Source organism: Balaenoptera ricei, chromosome 14 (genome assembly GCF_028023285.1).
Source record: "Balaenoptera ricei isolate mBalRic1 chromosome 14, mBalRic1.hap2, whole genome shotgun sequence".
Lineage (NCBI taxonomy): Eukaryota > Metazoa > Chordata > Mammalia > Artiodactyla > Balaenopteridae > Balaenoptera > Balaenoptera ricei.
In genome coordinates, this window is record NC_082652.1 from 29,269,705 (window position 1) to 29,288,572 (window position 18,868).

General features: G+C 41.6%; 1 protein-coding gene and 1 pseudogene across 2 annotated transcripts in view; both read right to left on the minus strand.

The window, feature by feature from the left end:
• PRELID3A (PRELI domain containing 3A) overlaps window positions 1-18,868 on the minus strand; it is an 87,192-nt gene that overhangs the window by 60,598 nt on the left and 7,726 nt on the right. The gene's annotated exons all lie outside the window — the stretch shown is intronic.
• LOC132347736 (S-adenosylmethionine decarboxylase proenzyme-like) lies at window positions 10,317-11,423 on the minus strand (annotated as a pseudogene).

Here is an 18,868-nt window from a genome sequence, read left to right on the forward strand (position 1 = left end):
GTCAGGTGGTCCAAATTTTCCCAAAGCTCCTTCTAGCCATGCTGGTTCCCACTGTTGGGAAGAATAAGGAACAGTGTGTGTGTTCCACCAGCCCAACAAGTCTCTCCGCGGAGTGGGGCGGGGAAGGAAGAAGCAGGTGTGGAAAGGCCTTAAACCAGAACGTGAGGCCCCTCGCAGGCAGTCCGCTGCGGGGTTCGAAGACCCCACGAAATCCAACCCTTTATGTAGCCAGGCAGGTGCGACCCTAGAGACCCGGATGTCAAGTGAGCGGACTGACAGCACCGCTTGTCAGAGCTCATCCTAAATTAACCCGGCAACTGGAGTGGCCACTTGGGTTCGCTACTTGTCTTTGTCCAAAGGAGAAATATATTTCTCATTCCCATAGAAGGTAGGGTTGCAGCCTGAAGCCAGGTGCTCCCTGTAAGTTAGGATAATGTTTCAAAAAGATGGCTCCCATGTCCCTGAGAAAAAACATTCCTGGGTTCTTCAACTGGCCAAAGGCCTACTTAGCCTTTAAAAATATTCATGTAGGACTTCGCTGGTGGCGCAGCGGTTAAGAATCCGCCTGCCAACTCAGGGGACATGGGTTCGAGCCCTAGTCCAGGAAGATCCCTCATGCCGCAGAGCAATTAAGCCCGTGCACCACAACTACTGATCCTGCACTCTAGAGCCTGCAAGCCACAACTACTGAGCCTATGCGCCACAACTACTGAAGCCCGCACGCTCTAGAGCCCACAAACCACAACTACTGACCTCCCGTGCCACAACTACTGAAACCCGCGCACCTAGAGCCCGTGCTCCGCAACAAGAGAAGCCACTGCAATGAGAAGCACAGGCACCGCAACAAAGAGTAGCCCCCGCTCGCCGCAACTAGAGAAAGCCCGCGCGCAGCAACGAGGACCCAACGCAGCCAAAAAAGTTTTTTTTAATTAAAAATAAATAAAAACATTTACCTAGATCTCAAAAAGACAACTTAGAAGTGTTTTAGAGTAGATGCTTTAAGAAAGGGTAAAGGAGAGACCCTTTCCCTTTTGCACTCAGGAAAAATCATTTTTACTCTAGATTTGTATTTACCCTGCACTACCACAAATACAGTTCAAATGCAGAGGAGCGAGATGCTAGTTTGAGAAGAGGGTGACCCTCTGCAGAAAGAGCTGGGGTGTAAGGTCAGCACCCAGCGCAACACCCACAGCGAGCGGTCATCCCGAGCCTACCTGTGCGATGAGTCAGTGAAGTGGGGAGAGAGCAGAAGCAGCCCAAAGACCTGGGCTAGGACCCTGGCCCCACCATCTCCACGCTCCACACACTCCACCTTTGCCACCTGCGCTCTAACCTCACGGCGATCTTCCCATGTCAGCGCTGCTGCCCATTTTATTAGCGAGCAGACTGGGGTTTGAGGAGGTGTAAAAGTGCGCCGAGTGATCACACTCTGAGGGCAGAGCTGAGATGAATCCCCCACAGCCATGCTGCAGTGACTGGCCATTGTAGCCAGCTATGGAACACGCCCTGTGCTGGGCTCTGAGCTCAGTGCTGTAATTCTGGCTTTAAAAAGCATCATCATTGGACTTCCCTAGTGGCACAGTGGTTAAGAATCTGCCTGCCAACACAGGGGACACAGGTTCGAGCCCTGGTCCGGGAGGATCCCACATACTGTGGAGCAACTAAGCCCGTGTGCCACAACTACTGAGCCTGCGCTCTAGAGCCCGCGAGCCACAACTACTGAGCCTGCGTGCCACAACTACTGAAGCCCTCGTGCCTATGGCCTGCGCTGCGCAACAAGAGAAGCCACCGCAATAAGAAGCCCGTGCACTGCAATGAAGAGTAGCCCCCCACTCACCGCAACTAGAGAAAAGCCCGCGCGCAGCAATGAAGACCCAATGCAGCCATAAATAAATAAATAGATAAATAAATAAATAAATAAACTGCCATCTCTCAAACCACTGGAAAAAAAGTTTAAAAAAAAAAAAAGCATCATCATTTACAATCAGCATTTTCCACAAACACGATTGAGCATGAGGCTGAAGAAATTGGGCCAATGGTGACAGAAGACATTGCAGTGAGAGTTTGTGGGGAAACCAAGACCCTAACCAGGAAACATCTCTGTAGAGACATTACTTAGTGGTGGAGCTGGGGCCTGAGGGCAGGAGCACAGTGAGGGTGGCCTCCAGGCTCACTGTGACCTGCACCCGCCTCGCCTTCAAAGCCATCTCACACACAGCTGTTGGGTCCCAGCGGCCAAGCCTGGCTCAGGTGTCAGCACCTCTGTGGTTCCATCACTACTTGTACGTACTTGCATCCGAGACTTACCACCACGTGTTATGACCATCAGGAACTAGGTTATCATTATCCTTGTTACTTCCAGAGTCAGAAACCCAATAGGCACACAATAAATCAATGCCTGTTGAACACAGATGAACGTCACACCCGGCTTCAAGTCTATACTGCTACCTCCATTTTTGGTCAAAGACCACCGTTTCACTCTGTTCCACCAAGTCTGGTCCAGGAGCAGCAGAGCTGCCCAGGAGCCTGTTAGAAGTGGAGACCCCTGGCCCCACCACACAGCATCTTGGGAGCTGTGCCCCACTTCACATCTAAACCTTTCAAAGCAGGAGTCCGCATCTGCTCTTCCTGCTCCTTTACTGCTATGTATTCCACCGCAGGCTGGAACGGGCTCCCGGAACCTCTCGTTAGTCATCAGTAACCATCGCACTTCCAGTCCAACGGGTGCTGTTCTGTCCCCCTCCCCCGGGCCTCTGTGCTGCATGAGAAGTACTGGGCTTTCTCTCCTGGGACCTCTGCTCCGTCTGCATCCTCTGCACTGGTCCTTCCCAGGACACACGCCTCTTCCCTCTCTGTTCTTCTGCCTCTACACCTGCTCCCTGAGTGATTCACTGAGTGTCCTGGTTTCCACTAAGTCCCCGGCCTGCCTCTCCATCTCATTCCTACCCATCTGTCCAGTTGCCCACGGGGCGTTCTCTAGGTCCTACTTCAAACGCAGCATGGCCACGAATCTCCCACTTAAACAGACTCCTCCGCTAGGATGCACTGCCCAGGTCCCTGGCATCACCCAGGCATCTCAAGCTAGACCTGGACCCCTACATCCAAACAAACATCGAGTCCTTTGGGATTTACCTCTTCAAGACTGTTTTAATCCCTTACTTCTTCCGCATTCTTTAAGAGCCAATACGATTTAATAGTTGTAGCTGAAGGCATGGGTTTGAAGAGGAACAAACCTGGGTTCCAGTCCTGGCTCCCATGCTGCAAATTGCTAACCTCTCCAAATGTCAGTATCACCATCCTTGACATGGGAACGCTACTAGTAAAAAAAAACAAAAAGTCCTTTGGGACTTGTGGGAATTAATGAGAACAGAGTACATGACCGTGGTTAGTATTGCTGTCACCATCCCTGCTGACTGCTGACATGGCTCCGTCCAGCAGCACCCTCTCCGGGTTCCTGCACAGCTCCCTAGCTGGCCCCTCAGAGCGGTGTCCCATCACCCTGCCACACCCCCTCCAGAGCTCTGTTTGGCCGTGCCCTGGGGTGCTCCTCGGCCCACTCGCCCTCCTGCGGCTGCTCCTGATACCTCCATCGTTACTCTCAGCACACTGTTTTATAATTACTGCACCAGTTTGTGTTTCTGTCTCTCCCACCAGATTATGCTTATTAAGGAAGCAGGTGTCTAGGCTCGACCTCTCTCTTAGCTTTTGAATTGTTACCTCTGGGGTGAGGCCCAGGAACAGGCATTGTTAATGAGCAGCCGAGGCAATCACAGCGCTCTGGAGTTTGGAAAGGCGTCCTGCACTAGACTGAGCTCTGGGATGGGACCAGGCCTGGCTCATTTCTGTGTGCCCACGCTCGGTCCCGGTATCTGGCAAACAGTGAGCTCCAGATAAGTGCCTGTTCAGTGAGTCAAGGATGACTCCAAGGGCATCATGAACCTGGGAGCAGGTTGGCCAGGGTGGGTGGGGCTCCATCTGTTGTCACCACTGCAGAGACACCTGGTCGAGTTTAGGAAATCCTAGTGCCTTCGTGGGTCACCTGTGGGGTAAATTGAGAGGCTTTTCAACCGGTGGTCCTAGTCTTTTTTGTTAATCTATTCACATTTTATATATTGAGATTCGGTGTCAAAATTTCACTTTTACAAGAGTCTGCTGCTAAAAATAAATAAGTTTGAAAACTGCTGTACCAGAATAGCTTTTTAATTTAGAGAGAAAATCAATCTCCCAGCATTGTTCTCTTCAAATCTCCCAGGAGTTTTGAAGAACTTTTGGAGCCGTTCCTTTCCCACTGTCATGGATATTCTTCATTAGGCTGTGATGTTTAATTGATCCTGAAATACAATGATCATGAAGATCTGACTTACAGGGATTCCTCAACCCTCCATGCAGTTAGAACAAGAGGGCAGAAGGGCAGGATTCCAGCCGGCACCATCAACATCTAGATCTTCCAAGATCCTATGTAGGAATATTATTGGTATCCAGAGACAAGTTCTCTAACCAGAGTCAGAACTATCCTGAACCTCAACACAGCCAAGATATTCTCATGTTTTATTAAAACAGTATATGCCTGTGAGCTTTTACTTTCTATGGTATATGTTTCTATGTAATTAATTCCTCTTCCCAACCCTTAAATACAATTCCTGGAGTAAGTCTCTACAATAAGTAGTCTAACTTTTGCTCCTTATTTCTGCTTCTGGGCACTTTAATTCTATCCAATTCCCATTATGCCTCTGGCATTGCAAAGATGGCTTATGACCAAGGGGTCTGGTGTCCAAAACAATCATCAGTTTTCTCTCGAGAAGATACAACTAGGAAAAATCTAGAAACTTTATGATTTTTGTGCACTACTGTGACCAACAGTTTTAGAAAAATGTTTGATCACTACCAAGTAAAGTGGTGACTAGGAATATTCTAAATGTTCTGCTATTGTCATTCATGAAACTTGCATTATTAGGGTTTGATGTTGTAATTCACTCTCTTACTTGTTTTCATGTAGGAGATATTAATATTGTGTCTTTAGATTCCTTTACTTGAGGCACATTACCAGGAACAGCAGCACAAGTCATGACCACAGGCGGAAAAAGCACATCAGCTTCACCTTATAGAAAATAATTAGCATTGTTATAGATGAACAACAGTAACATCATTTAGGAGGAAGAAAAATCCAGACCAGCCTGTGATACTTAAAAGTTTTCTGAATGCACAATGCGCGGTTGTCTTTAATAGACTAATAGATTAATAGACCTCTCCTGCCACCTGGTGGAAAAATTGTGCAGCACAGCTTCGTGTGCGCCGTCTCAGGGTCCTAGCCCCCAAACACATGTAACTTATTTATTTTTTGTAATAATGTTTACCAAGCAATTTCTCTGCTGGGATATCATCCTCTGAATATATATTGGCACGTGTGTGTGTGTGTGTGTGTGTGTGTGTGTGTGTGTGTGTATATATATATATATATATATATATATATATATATATATATATATATGCATCAATAATAATGTTCATTGTAGCATCTGAGATACAAATAAATTGGAAGCAGTCTAACTGACCCTTGGTTAGAAACTGTTATACTTTTCCCATAGAATACCAGAAAGCTTATTAAAGAACTGGGTGGAAGTATATGCTATTAACATACAAAAGTATATGTTAATCAGAAAAGCAAAGTGTATAAACTACAATTTCATTCACATGAAAATATACTTTATATGCTTGTAAATACATGTAAACTGTATGGACACATACACAGCACACCAAAAAAAACTCTAAGAAAATTACCTTTAAGCAGTGAGAATGAGAGATTGACTTTCACTCCCTATTTTGTATCGTCAACTTTGCTGAATTTATTTATTAGTTCTAGCAACTTTTAATGGATTGTTTATGATTTTCTATAATTAGGATCATGTCATGTGTTCTTCCTTTCCAATATGGATGCCTAATATTTCTTTTTCTTGTCTAATTGATCTGGCTAGAACTTCCAGTACAATGTTAAATAGTAGTGGTGAGGGCTTCCCTGGGGGCGTAGTGGTTAAGAATCTGCCTGCCAATGCAGGAGACACGGGTTCAAGCCCTGGTCCGAGAAGATCTCACATGCCACGGAGCAACTAAGCCCGTGTGCCACAACTACTGAACCTGCGCTCTAGAGCCCACAAGCCACAACTACTGAGCCCGCGTGCCACAACTACCAAAGCCCGTGCGCCTAGAGCCCATGCTCCGCAACAAGAAGCCCGTGCACCTCAATGAAGAGTAGCCCCTGCTCACTGCAACTAGAGAAAAGCCCGCACGAAGACCCAATGCAGCCATAAATAAATAAATAAATAAATTTATAAAGAAAAAAATAGTAGTGGTGAAAGTGGGCATCCTTGTCTTGTTCGTGATCTTAGAGGGAAAGATTTCAGTCTTTCACCATTGAGTAAGAAGTTAGCTGTGGGTTTTTCACAAGTATCCTTTATTATGTTGAGAAAGTTAACTTCCCTAGTATTCCAAGTGTTTTCTCTAATGAAATGGTGTTGGATTTTGTCAAATTCCTTTTCTGTATCAATTGAGATGATCATGTGATTTTTTGTTTTGTTTTGTTTTTATATGTGAATGTTCATAGCAGCTTTATTCATATTTTCCCAAAATTGGAAACAAAATGTTCATTAACAGGAGAATAGCGAAACAAATTGTGGTACATTCATACAGTGGAATACTACTCAGCAATAAAAAGAAATACATGGTTCAACCTCTCAAAACTTTATACTAATGAAAGCATTAAGTGATTCAATTTAGTTTCAGAGCTGGGGGGGAGGGAAACCCTAGTCTATGGTGAAAAAATATGGATAGTAGTTAAACTACCAACTAAAGTAGGGGTAGTGCTTTGTTGCTTAGGTAGGGGTATAAGGGAACCTTCCTTTGTCCTGATATGACTGTGGGCTAAAAGTATCCATTTTCAAAACTGTAGTTAAGATTTGTGTATTTCAATTTTATAAATCTTACCTAATAAGAAGTGTGTATAGTGGACAGACGAATGTACCAAAGCAGAATTGAGGACTATCGAAGCTAGGGTGTGAAGGTTCAAGGTACAATTTTTTTTAATATACTTCCAAGTAAGATGTTTAATTACAAATCTTGACGTATTTTTATGGGCTCCTAGCTCACATATCCAACAGCACATTGGACATCTCTTGACACTGCCAATGGTTTTCTTCCAATCTTAGTCACATAACAGATCTCTATGACCCTGCCTCAATTTCATCCTAGGTTTCTGGTTTGAACAACTCAGGAAAATGCTAGATTGCAAGAAGTAGTCTGAAGAGGGTTCAGTTTGGGCTAAGAATTGACACTTGTCATCTTGTAAAGGACTAATAAAGTAGCCCCTAAGGAGCAAACATAAGTGGGAAGAAACTAGAAAAGTAAAACAAACTGATGGTGAACAACAGTGGACATGCTTGCAGTGAACTCAGAAAGTCTCTGAAGGTAGGAATGGGTGGATAGAATCCAAAGGACCAATACTTCTTCCATTATGACAAAAAGGGTATATGAGAATGTCAAGTTTGAAGGTGGGTAGCCAGGAAATGGTGAGTTATCTGGCTAGGACAATAAAAGCCTTTTATCTTTCATAGTGTGATATCACATTTACCATATTTTTCAGATTATGTCCCTGAATCTGATTAACACCAAGTGTCTGCCAAACTCAGTTACCTGCTCATGTAAAAGAATCTGGTGCTGTAGGTATTGCACACATATGTAACAACCTGCTTTTCTACGATCAACCCTTTTTAACTCAGATGATGAGATACGTACCTGCATGGCACAATGATCAAAAGCTTATAACTCTGTTCTAGTTAATAGAAATAACCATGAGTTAGACTCTGCCCCCACCCCACCATCAAGAGCCTATTTCTTAATAAATGTTAGACTATTCCACCTTCAAACTTTTCACTTTTCTAGCTCCAAATTCTAGCATTCTTATTCTTACTACTTACACCCTCTCTACTCTTTGATATCCTGGTATATAGCCCGGATGATTTCCTTTGAGCTTCAGGTATGAAGCCACTAACAAAAAAATGTTTAAATCTGTTCTCCCAGGAGCTTAGAGATCTTATCTTTATGACAACTCCCATAAATCTTAAAAAATGATCATTAAATATTGATTTACTCAATTAATTATAAAAACTTTAGATGTCTAGTATTTGGTCATATATATTATTTTAAAAAATACATCAACAGAAAACTTTCTGAATGTCACTAGACAACGAATTAACCAAACCTTTACTGAAGCTTAAATTGTGGTACAGAAATACATTTCAACTGATTTAAGTCCAACACCATGAAGAGAGAAATTATGGCACCAAAATTTTCCCTCCTCTATCATATATATGAGGATTAATTTAGATTACTATTCAATCTATAGTTTTCATTTTTCTAGGCTTTGTTCCATACAAATTTGTGCAGTTTCTCAACATTAAATGGAAATCTTAAATCTATTGGGCTGGGGCGGTGGGGGGGATCAGACCTCAAGCCAATAAATGTTCATCAAATCTACTGGGACACTGTTCAAGAACAAAATCCACTTTGAGCATTGGTCCTCATAATAGCACCAAAACATTAGGTACTGTGCGCTAATTACAGAATCGGACTGATCCATTGACTGAAAGCTTCTTCAATGAAGCTCTGAAACAACAACATGTTTAAAAGTCAAAAGTGTTCCAACCACTTGATTTCAAACCAAGTAGAATTTATGTTTAGAAACACTAAAAAAAAGTGTTTCATTTATAAATACGGAAGGAACAAAAACATCACTGCATCAATCCAGAAAGAATCAAAAATTGTTTGAGAACAAGAAGAAATACAAAATTGAGTCAACTTTGCTCTTTTCGCAGCTGCTTAAATAAATGTCCATATTAGCAAATACAGCTAAAAGATGCCAACTCTTTTAAGCCTGTATTTCTACTCATTTCCCATTGACCATTTTGGAATTTTGTATGTTATGTTTTATGGATAGCACTCTGATTCACTGTGATTCACTGTGATTCACTATGTTTTATGGATAGCACTCTGATTCACTGTATTTCTAGTCATTTCCCATTGACCATTTTGGAATTTTGTATGTTATGTTTTATGGATAGCACTCTGATTCACTGTGTAGTATGTCTGAATAACCTGAACAGTTCTCATTCATCACTTGATGTTACTCCATGGTGAAAGAAATACCAGTAAGAGGAACCGTCAGAACACTATCACATGCATCACAAAGTCACAGAACTTTTTAAGTCACAAGATGGCAAAGACATCGATTCTGCCTTGAACCAAAGATTATGGCATATCATTAATAGAAATTAGTGGAAATGGCTATGAAAGTAAAGTTGAGGTGAATCATCTGAGCTGACTTGACTTGTTGAATCCAACACAACCTTTATCTTAAATCTCCTTGCTAACAAATTTAGTGATAATTTTTTTATACTACTACTTAGCAAGTTAATAAAGACATGGTACCCATGAGAAGCTAATCTCATTTAATGGCAGGCACAGAATGGCATACAGTTTCCATACAGTTCTGCCAATATTCCCTAGTATCAATCTACACCTTCTTTGCTAATCAACACCAGCTTATTCCAAAAGAGCTCATGGTAACGAAGAATGCCAAACTCCCTTGACCTTAAAAGAAAATTAAGCCCACGGTCCATCCCCCCGTTCCCCCTCTGGAGTATAAGGTTAGTGTAAACCCACAGTGTAACAGCATATTGCTTTATGGAGGGGGTGAGGTTGGGAGGGAGACACCATGGTGAGGAATGAATCAATTAAAGTCACACAAGTATAGGAAGCAGAGAGATAGTAATACACAAAATGGATAACTGCAGTCATTTTCGTAAAGGACTCGACTCGTGGAAGAAGAACTTTGATTGGTGCTGCAAAAACATCTGTATGAAGTAGAAACTGGTTTCAATAACATTAGTAGAGAATATGTTCTAGAAAGTGGAGGTAACTGGATGCAAAATCCTGGTAGCAATTTAATAGAACAGTCCCAGATGGCTAGGCTGAGGCCAACACCTAATGAGGACGAAAGCCTTGTCTGTGCGGAATTTTGGATGATACCTGGAGAAATATTACACTGTGCATAAACCAAATTGAGTTGTTTCCACAAGTGTTGTAAAGTTTCATATAGTAAAAGGTTTTTTCTACATGCACTTCAATTTCACAGCAAGAGTGGCATAGGATACCTAAACACAGAAGAGAGCATTCACGCAAGATATCTAACTCCTTGATATAATAATGCATACAATTCAAAATGATTACACTATCATTACATCTAGGGCTTTCTGCAACTACAAGGTGGTGGTTATGGAAAGCATGGCCCTTGGTATCAATATCTAAAAAGCAGCCACCACCTTCTTCTATGTGTGTTCTCTTTTTCGTTTTTTCTTCATTTTTCTTAATCAACTCTGCTGTTGTTGCTGCTTCTTAGCAAAACTGGTAAAAACAAAATTGTAATCATTGAACATAGCGCTCTGGCAATCAAGACGTTTAAAACCTTCAATATTCTGGGGCGAAGAAAGCACTGTGCGACATTTAGAACTCTGATTTACAAACAGGGTGGTCACAAATTTTCCTGGCTTGAAGACTTCCACAACTTTCCTGATCAGGTCATCATAGGAGGTCTGACTTAAGTTTGTTTCAAAGCTAACATAAGAAAATTCTGGTTCTGGAGTGATGTGAATAGTCCAATAAGTTCCATCCTATTTCATTCCATTCACTGAATGCCCACAAGGATTGAACAGTGTGGCATCAATGACAGAACCTGGTATCAGGTCACGAATTCCACTCTCACGAGTGACATCCTTTGCAGTAACACCATCTTTCATGTAGAACTGGTCCATAATTGCTGGGTCAAGCTCACTCATCAGAATTTCCAGGGTTTGAGCTGGCTGATCGATTACCCGACTCTCTGGGAAATCCAAAATACACAAGTACCAACAATCAGAATTCATGCGTCCCATACAATATGCTGCTCCATTTGGGAAAATTGCATTAAGAAACTCTATTTCTTCCTGGAAATTCCGGTGTGGGTACCCTTGGTGAGAAGGCTCCATGAAATTCTTACAAGAATAAAAGAAGCTTTGAATTGAGTCAAACCCACTGTAATCCCTAGCAAGTTTCAACAGGGGAACCAGTGCTTTCAGCAAGAGGGTGGTACCACATGTCTTCAAAATGAAACGTCTCTTGGAGACAAACATGCTACTCTCACTGAGTACATAAGCTTCCTGCTTGCCAGTTTTTGTCACACTTATGATTGAACACTGCACATCCTTCAAAAGTATGTCCCACTTGGATCTTGGGATGGTGCAAAGATCCCCAGATCCTTGGTTTGCGTCGGGTTGCTGCCTGGAGAACCACACCTCCAGCAGCTTCTCGGTCCCTTCGAAAAAATGTGCAGCTTCCATCACCGTGAGACTGGCGAACAACCAACAACCACAGAAAATCAACTAAATTAAATCTCTTCTCCCACCGCTGCTGCCGCCGCCGCTGTGGATTGTTCCAGCTGTGTTACTAAAGTTCGGGTTCCTTTTTTGCTATAATTTTATATTAACTTTTTTTAAAAAAAGGGTTAATAAAATTTTCCCGGCTTTTTTTTTTTTCTTTTTTTTGTAAGAGAAAGTTGAACGTGAGTTTGTTGGAAATAGAGGCAGATACAGCTCAGTCTCTTGTAGTCCGCTGTTTCCCCGTTAGAGAGAGTAGAGAGAGCGCTAGCTAATGTCGCCGGCCATACTGTGGGACCGATCATGTGATTTTTAAAAAATCATTCTATTAATGTGATGTATTACATTGATTGATTTTCTTATGTTGAACCAACCTGACATTCTGAGGTAAATCCCACTTGGTCATGATGTATAATCCTTCAAATATGATGTTGTCTTTGGTTTGCTAGTATTTTGTTGAAGATTTTTGCATGTATATTCATAAGGGATACTACATTATCTCCAAATACAGCCACATTGGAAGTTGGGGTTTCAAATATGAATGTTGGGGGCAATCTACAGATTTAATGCGATCCCTATCAAATCACCCATGACATTTTTCACAGAACTAGAACAAATAATCCTAAAATTTATATGGAACCATAAAAGACCCAGAATTGCTAAAGCAATCCTGAAGAAAAAGCACAAAGCAGGAGGCATAACCCTCCCAGACTTCAGAAAATACTACAAAGCTACAGTTATCGAAACATAGAGGTACTGGCACAAAAAGAGATACATGGATCAATGGAACAGAACAGAGAGCCCAGAAATAAACCCACACACCTACAATCAATAAATCTTCAAAAAAGGAGGCAAGAATATAAAAAGGGGAAAAAGACAGTCTCTTCAGCAAGTGGTGTTGGGAAAGTTGGACAGCTGCATATAAAGCAATGAAGTTAGAACACACCCTCACACCATGCACAAAAATAAACTCAAAATGGCTTAAAGACTTAAACATAAGATATGACACCATGAAACTCCTAGAAAAGATCATAGGCAAAACATTCTCTGACATAAATTGTACCAATATTTTCTTAGGTAAGTCTCCCAAGGCAATAGAAATAAAAACAAAAATAAACAAATGGGACCTAATCAACCTTACAAGCTTCCACACATCAAAGGAAACCATAAACAAAATGAAAAGACAACCTACAAAATGGGAGAAAATATTTGCAAATGATGCAACCGACAAGGGATTGATTTCGAAAACATACAAACAGCTCATACAATTCAACAACAATAAAAAACAAACAACTCAATAGATAAAAGGGCAGAAGACCTAAATAGACATTTCTGCAAAGAAGACATACAGATGGCCAATAGGCACATGAAAAGATGCTCAATATCACTAATCATTAGAGAAATGCAAATCAAAACCATAATGAGGTACCACCTCACACCAGTCAGAATGGCCATCATTAAAAAGTCTACAAACAGGGCTTCCCTGGTGGCTCAGTGGTTAAGAATCCGCCTGCCAGTGCAGGGGACACAGGTTCGAGCCCTGGTCTGGGAAGATCCCACATGCCATGGAGCAACTAAGCCTGTGAGCCACAACTACTGAGCCTGCACTCTAGAGCCTGCGAGCCACAGCTAGTGAGCCTGCGCACCACAACTACTGAAGCCCGCATGCCTAGAGCCCGTGCTCCGCAACAAGAGAAGCCACCACAATGAGAAGCCTATGCACCGCAACAAAGAGTAGCCCCCGCTCGCCACAACTAGAGAAAGCCTGCGCGCAGCAACAAAGACACAGCCAAAAAATAAAAATAAATTTATTTAAAAAAAGAAAAAAGGTCTACAAACAATAAATGCTGGAGAGGGTGGGGAGAAAAGGGGACTCTCTTACACTGCTGGTGGTAACGTAAATTGGTGCAGCCACTATGGAAAACAGTAGGGAGGTTCCTCAAAAAAACTAAAAATAGAGTTGCCATATGATCCAGCAATCCCACTCCTGGGCATATACTCATTCAAAACTATAATTCTAAAAGATACATGCAGGGACTTCCCTGGTGGTCCAGTGGTTAAGAATCAGCACTTCCATTGCAGGGGCACAGGTTCAATCCCTGGTTGGGGAACTAAGATCCTGCATGCCGCATGGCACAGCCAAAAAAAAAAAATTAAATTAAAATTAAAGATAGGTGCACCCCTATGTTCATAGCAGTGTTATTTACAATAGTCAAGACATGGAAACATAGAGAAATGCAAATCAAAACCACAATGAGGTATCACCTCACATCGGTCAGAATGGCCATCATCAAAAAATCTACAAACAATAAATGCTGGAGAGGGTGTGGAGAAAAGGGAACCCTCCTGCACTGTTGGTGGGAATGTAAACTGATACAGTCACTATGGAGAACAGTATGGAGGTTCCTTAAAAAACTAAAAATAGAACTACCATATGACCCAGCAATCCCACTACTGGGCATATACCCTGAAAAAACCATAATTCAAAAAGATACATGTACTGCAATGTTCATTGCAGCACTATATACAATAGCCAGGCCATGGAACCAACCTAAATGTCCATCGACAGATAAATGGATAAAGAAGATGTGACACATATATACAATGGAATATTACTCAGCCATAAAAAGCAATGAAATTGAGCTATTTGTAATGAGGTGGATAACCTAGAGTCTGTCATACAGAGTGAAGTAAGTCAGAAAGAGAAAAATACCGTATGCTAACACACACATATGGAATCTGAAAAAACGGTAATGATGAACCCAGTGGCAGGGCAGGAATAAAGACGCAGACGTAGAGAACAGACTTGAGGTCACAGGGCAGGAAGCGGAAGCTGGGACGAAGTGAGAGAGTAGCACTGACATATATACACTACCAAATGTAAAATGGATGGCTAGTGGGAAGCTGCTGCATAGCACAGGGAGATCAGCTCGGTGCTTTGTCACCACTTAGAGGGGTGGGATAGGGAGGGCGTGAGGGAGGCTCAAGAGGGAGGGGACATGGGGATAAATGTATACATATAACTGATTCACTTTGTTGTACAGCAGCAACTAACACAACATTGTAAAGCAGTTATACTCCAATAAAGATATTTTTAAAAATAAAATAAATAAATATTTTTAAAAATTTATTTTAAAAAATAAAATAAATAAATAAATAAAAATAAAAACATAGTATCATATCACACACACACACACAAAAACCTAAATGTCCATTGACAGATGAATGGATAAAGAAGATGCGAGATATATATATATATATATATATATATATATATATATATATATATATATAATATGATATCACTTATATGTAGAATCTAAAATATGATACAGGGACTTCCCTGGTGGTGCAGTGGTCAAGAATCTGCCTGCAGGGGACACAGGTTCAAGCCCTGGTCCCGGAAGATCCCACGTGCCGCAGAGCAACTAAGCCTGTGCACCACAACTACTAAGCCTGCGCTCTTTTCTTTGTCCAGCCTTAACCAGTGCTGCAACCGCTTACGCCCATTCTTGGAGGACCCTAGCTGATTCACTGAAGTACTCCAGGGACTGACTTTCTCCTTCGACCTCACTTAGAAGGACCTGAATGTTGCCATTTCCCACTGCTGCACCCCTGAGGAAAAGACCTACATTTGGGCAGAGGCTCAAGCATATGCTGATGGACTACACGCTGCCCCACACAATCATTATCCTGTGGGCATGATGGCAGTGCCGCTGATTGATCCCAATTGGGAGTATCAGCCAGGCTAAACTGGTATCCCTAAAAAAGACCACATGATCCTTTGCCTCACTGAAGGGATGAAACTATACATAATTAAACCTGTCATTTATGATAAGGTTAAAGAGATCACTCAAGGTCAGGACAAAAATCCAGCCCTATTTCAGGCCAGGCTGGTAGATGCCCTCTAAAAGTATATGACTGTTGACCCAAACACTTTTGAGGGACGCATTGTACTTGCAACTCATTTCATTAGCTTGTCAGCCCCCAACGTCTGTCAAAAGCTTGCCATGGGGCCCCCAAACCCCTTGCAACCTTCTTATTGATATGGCCTTCAGTGTCTTTAACAACAGAGACCAGGCTGAGGAGGAAAGGAAGGAACAGCGTGACTTAAGGGACCATTAGCAAGCCAAGCTTCTGGCAGCCATCATGGCAGGACCTAACTCACCTCCTGGTCACCCCAAAGGCACTCCCAGAAGACCTCCGCCAGGTAAAGGAACCTGTTTTAACTGTGGGAGCCCCAAACACTGGAGCAAGGAATGCCCAGAAAACAGGTCCCAGCCTCCACCCAAGACACCATGCCCACTCTGTAAGAAGATGGGCCACTGGAGAAGGGAATGCCCTCAGCTCCAAAGGGAGTGGGGAAATTCCCCCTTGCCAGTCATGGCAGTGGTTGATTGATGGGACCTGGGACCTCCCAAGAAGAAAGTCATTATCACATGGGAGGAACCACAGGTGACCACTGACATGGCAGGTTGTCCAGTTTCTACTAGACATAGGAGCCACTTACTCTGTCCTGACTTCTCATGCTAGGCTCCTTGCCCCCAAAACCTGCTCTATTGTTGGGGGAGAAGGAAGGCCAAAATGAAAACATTTCACCACCCCTCTAACTTGCACCTGGGGAAACTCTTATAACTCACAAGTTTTTGGTCATGCCTGAACGCCCCAGCCCATTATTAGGAAGAGATTTCATTCTTCCAAATCTTTCTCTCCCTGAGTAAGTGACTCTTACTGTCCCTGAAAACCAAAACGAAGACCTATTTTTGGCTAGACTATGCATTATACAAGACATGGACAGTCTAGCTCAAAATATTTCCCCAGAAATTAAAGAACTCATACATCCACAGGTCTGGGACCAGGAAATCTAATGACAGGCAAAGATTGCCACTCCTGTGAAAATCACCTTAAAGGAGGCTAATAACTTCCCTTCCAAGCATTAATACCCCACAAAGCCAGAGGCTTGATGAGGCCTCCAATCCCTGATCTCAAAATTCATCAAATATGGGCTTTTGTTACCATGCTAATCTCCTTGTAATACTCCAATCCTACATGTTCTCAAACCAAATGGGGAATATACAATGATCCAAGATCTTCGAATCATAAAAGGAGCTGTCGCGAGCCACAACTACTCAGCCTGCGAGCCACAACTACTAAAGCCCGTGTGCCACAACTACTGAAGCCCACATGCCTAGAGATTGTGTTCCACAACAAAGAGAAGCCACCACAATGAGAAGCCCACGCACCACAATGAAGAGTAGCCCCCGCTCACCGCAACTTGAGAAAGCCCACACACAGCAATGAAGACCCAATGCAGCCAAAAACAAAATAAATAAAATAAATTTTTAAAAATAATACATTTTAAAAATAAATAAATAAAAATAAAAAATAAAAATTCCCTACAAACAAAAGTTGAGGACCAGATGGTTTCACAGGTGAATTCTACCAAACATACAAAGAACAACTTACACAGATCCTTCTCAAACTCTTCCAAAAACTGAACAGAAAGGAACACTCCCAAAGACATTCTATGAAGCCACCATCACCCTGATACCAAAACCACACAAAAGATACCACCAAAAAGGAAAATCACAGGTCAATATCTTTGATGAATATAGATGCAAAAATTCTCAAAAAAAAAATATTAGCAAACTGAATCTAACAACACATAAAGATCATACACCATGACCAAGTTGGTCACAAGGATGGTTCAACACATGCAAATCAATCAATGTGATACACCACATCAACAAAAGAAAAGACAAAAACAACAATCATCTCAATAGATGCAAGAAACGCATGCAAGAAAAGCATTCAATAAAATTCCACATCCATTCATAATAAAAAACCGTTTTGAAAGTAGGTATAGTGAGAACATATCTCAACATAATAAAAGCTATTTATGACAAACCAATGGCCAACATAATACTCAACAGTGAAAAGCTGAAAGCCTTCCCGCTAAAATCTGGAACAAGACAAGGATGCCCACTCTTACCTCTTCTATTCAACATAGTACTGGAAGTTTTAGCCACAGCAATCAGAAAAGAAAAAGAAATAAAAGGTATTCAAATGGTAGGGAAGAGGTAAAATTGTCATTATATGCAGATGACATGATAATATACAGAGAAAACCCTAAAGAGTCCACACAAAAACTACTAGAACTGATAAACGAATAGAACAAGGTAGCAGGACACAAGATTAACATACAGAAACCGATTGCATTTCTTTACACCAACAATGAAATATCAGAAAGGGAATATAATAAAATGGTACCTCTTAAAATCACACCCCCAAAAATAAAATATTTAGGAATAAACGTGACCAAGGAGTTGAAAGACATATGCTGAGAACTAAAAAACATTAATAAAGGAAATTGAAGATGATTCAAAGAAATGGAAAGATATCCCATGCTCTTAGATTAGAAGAATTAATATTGTAAAAATGGCCATACTACCCAAAGCAATCTACAGATTTAATGTGATCCCTATCAAATAACCCCTGACATTTTTCACAGAACAAAAACAAATAATCTTAAAATTTATATGGAATCATAAAAGACCCAAACTGCCAAAGCAATTCTGAGGAAAAAGAACAAAGCAGGAGGCATAACGCTCCCAGACTTCAGACAATACTACAAAGCTACAGTAATCAAAACAGAGTGGTACTGGCACAAAAACAGACATATGGATCAATGGAAAAGAATAGAGAGCCCAGAAATAAACCCACACACCTATGGTCAATTAATCTTTGACAAAGGAGGCAAGAATATCAAATGGGAAAAAGACAGTCTCTTCAGCAAGTGGTAATGGGAAAGTCATACAGCTGCATGTAAATCAATGAAGTTAGAACGCACCCTTTCCTCATAAACAAAAATAAACTCAATATGGCCAAAAACTTAAACGTAAGATGTGACACCATAAAACTCCTAGAAGAGAACATAGGCAAAACATTCTCTGACATAAATCGTACCAATGTTTTCTTAGGTCAGTCTCCCAAGGCAATAGAAATAAAAACAAAAAATAAACAAATAGGACCTAATTAACCTTACAAGCTTTTGCACATCAAAGGAAACCATAAACAAAATGAAAAGACAGCCTACAGAATGGGAGAAAATATTTGTAAATGATAAAACTGACAAGGGATTAATTTCCAAAATACACAAACAGCTCATACAACTCAGCAACAAAAAAACAAACAACCCTATCCAAAAATGGGCAGAAGATCTAACTAGGCATTTCTCCAAAGAAGAAACACAGATGGCCAATAGGCACATGAAAAGATGCTCAACATCACTAATTGTTAGAGAACTGTAAATCAAAACTATAATGAGGTACAAGCCCACACCAGTCAGAATGGCCATCATTAAAAAGTCTACAAATAACAAATGCTACAGACTTCCCCAGTGGTCCAGT